Source organism: Coffea arabica, chromosome 6e (genome assembly GCF_036785885.1).
Source record: "Coffea arabica cultivar ET-39 chromosome 6e, Coffea Arabica ET-39 HiFi, whole genome shotgun sequence".
Taxonomy (NCBI): Eukaryota; Viridiplantae; Streptophyta; class Magnoliopsida; order Gentianales; family Rubiaceae; genus Coffea; species Coffea arabica.
Genome location: NC_092321.1, coordinates 27,837,318 through 27,840,317, shown reverse-complemented (window position 1 = coordinate 27,840,317; position 3,000 = coordinate 27,837,318).

Here is a 3,000-nt window from a genome sequence, read left to right as displayed (position 1 = left end):
TACAAATTTTATAGTAAATTACAGTAAAATTTTGGATATAAATATCAAAAAAATTCACATACCAAATGGGCTCTGCCCATTTTCTCCATCTTTTTTGAAAAAAAAAAAATCAAAGAGAAGTTCTGCCTCAATATTACGGGTGTTTGACAAGTATTGGTTAATTTTTAAAAAAGTGCAATAATCAGAATTTAACCAGCAAAAAATAAATGTGAAAGTAAGATGTAATACAGGAAAATAGAAAGATGTGGAAATATGAACAAGTACTTAATAAATGATAAATCATTTACTTCTTGGATGGTAATTTTTCATCTAAAATTTTTTACGTTTTTTATTAATATATTTTTAAATTTTTATTATTTCATGTATATTAAATTATTATAATATATTTTTTAAATAAAATTTTAAAAAATAGCAATTCAAGCATATTCGAAGTGCACTAATAAATGCTCATTATATATCCTTTGCAAGAGTCAATCAATCAAAAGATTTTGAATCACACAGAAATGGAATTAAAATGAGCAATACACGCAGATGTCCAAATCAGGCTGGGAAACTTTCGAGGTGAACTAGGGTACCGGGGGGACATATCGTGTTCGATGCTACCTAATCCTACTTGATGTGTTCTCTTGGTCCGTTTAAATTTTTCTGGTGATGGGAGATCTGCGGTGCCTCTTTTGAGGTCCACTGTGTTTCTATCTGTTTTATTTTTGCGCGTGGGTCCAAGAATCTTTTTGTGAACATCTTTAGACTCACGGCTGTTGTTAAAGAGGCCAAAAATTTTTTTTTTTTCATTTGATTTACTGAGTATAATAATCAGATTAAAGATATTAGTCTAGCTTTGTCATCCAAGTGCTACCAGTGTCATTCTCAAAAGGATAAATAAATGACTATGACTAGATAATGGCAATAGGATGTTGGTTGGAGTAATTAATGTAATTGATGAAAATAGAACACGTTGAAATTTGATCTTACTATGAAACTTGGAATTTAAATGGCCTCACCGCTATTAGATGTTTAAAGATTATATACTGCGCCTCTTTTTCATAAAGATAGTCTTACTTTTTTATTCTATTTTTTTAATTATAAGTCTATTTTCTTTTCAAATGAGTAGCTAATTTTTAAGTATACTAACATTTCCATAGTCAATGTCCATTTTTCTCAACAAAAATGAGTGATCTTGAATTAAAGAACAATAAATTCCAAGAATGATTTAGGAACATGAACTACTAGTTGGAATGGAATAATACGAGGGTATCTTATATTGTTGGAGGGATATATGAGAAAAGTACTAAGCAAAAATAATTATTTTTAATTATATTAATTTATATTTTTACCAAAATAGGAATAGATCTATTTTTATGAGACAGAAAGAGTATACGAGGGATAATGATTACATCAAATTAAATTCTACTTGTGTTTGGTAGGTAATAGCTCGACTCCTAATTCAATTACCAAATTAATTAGGTTATCGACATTCTTGAATGTTGATTACATCTTCAAACTTCGCGGAGGATAAATAAAATGAGTCAAGTACATGCATTTCTTCTTAGTTAATACCTTGTGTGTGGTGTTTTAAACAACTTATTCTCACGACCGCCGCTCAAAATCATAAAACTTCTTTGCATGTAGAAAGAATATACACGTACCTGTGAGGTTATTCTCAATGATCATGACTTCTCTTTCATGGGAAACCATTCATCTCCAGGTCACTGCATTATTACTTTTCCATATTGAATGCTGGTTTCCCCACCAGCAATTTGTTTGATTTGCACCTTATTTACACCATATTTATATACACTGATTTGTCTACATCATCAACACATTTTTCAATCATATTTTTATCTCGCATACATCACATCAAAAAAGTGATACAGTATTTTTTTTCAAAAAATTATCCTAAATAATCTCCTATCCAAACACACTATTATAGCCTTTTCAAATAAGTACATTTCGGTGAGAAAACATCACTATGACCTAAAATGCAAAAGGCGAAAAAACAAAATTAGAAATAATTGAAGAAGGGAACAAATTAAGATAATTTTAGTTAATGCCTACTTTGTACCATTCCATTGTCTTCCACTTTTATGTAGGGGACAACATGACTAAGAACTTTATTAGAGTTTAGGTTTAGTTACACCAGTGTGTTTGGAAAGGAGATTATTTGGGATAATTTTTTTAAAAAAAATACTATAGCACTTTTTTGATGTGATGTATGTGAGATAAAAATGTGGTTGAAAAATATGTTGATGATGCAAGCAAGTTAGTATGTGTAAATAAGGTGTAAATAATGTGCACTTTTTTTAGAACTTTTTCCAAGAGAAATGCAGTTTTGATCCCTAATATTTGGTATATCTGTGATTTTAGTCTTTAAAGTTTTTATAAAAACAAAATTGAACCATAATATTTGGCACTTGATGCAATGTTAATCCAGTTTTGGAAAATGTGAATCCGGTCCCTAATGACTCCAATTTGAAGTAGATTTAAGATAATTGATGAATTTATTGAATTCCTTAGAATCAATCATGTGCAATCACATATTTGTTAAATTAATTTTAAAAAAAGAAGCAAAATAACGGATAACTTTGAACAATAAGAATAACACTCCTGATGACATGTGAGTTATTTATTAACTAAGGAACAAAAAAAATAAATTTGTTAAAACTATATACAAAAATGGAATGTTAGGGATTTTTGCTTGAGAGGTTGATGATAGAAAGTGAAAATGAGTTTTGGATTGATGAACTAGGTGCTCCAACTGGTTTCAATATTATACTTTAACAAATTTCTTCATTTTTTTTTATCACTAGTTAATTAGTTAGCATGTGAATTTTTGATCGTTAATTTTTTTTTTGTTTTAAGTTCAATTTGATGGATACATGATTGTATGTGACTAAATTTTGTCAATAATTAAAAATTATTCAAATGTCCTAAATTTCCTTTAAATTGGATACATTTAGGACCAGATTTATTCTTGTTAAACTTCATAGATGCTAAATATTG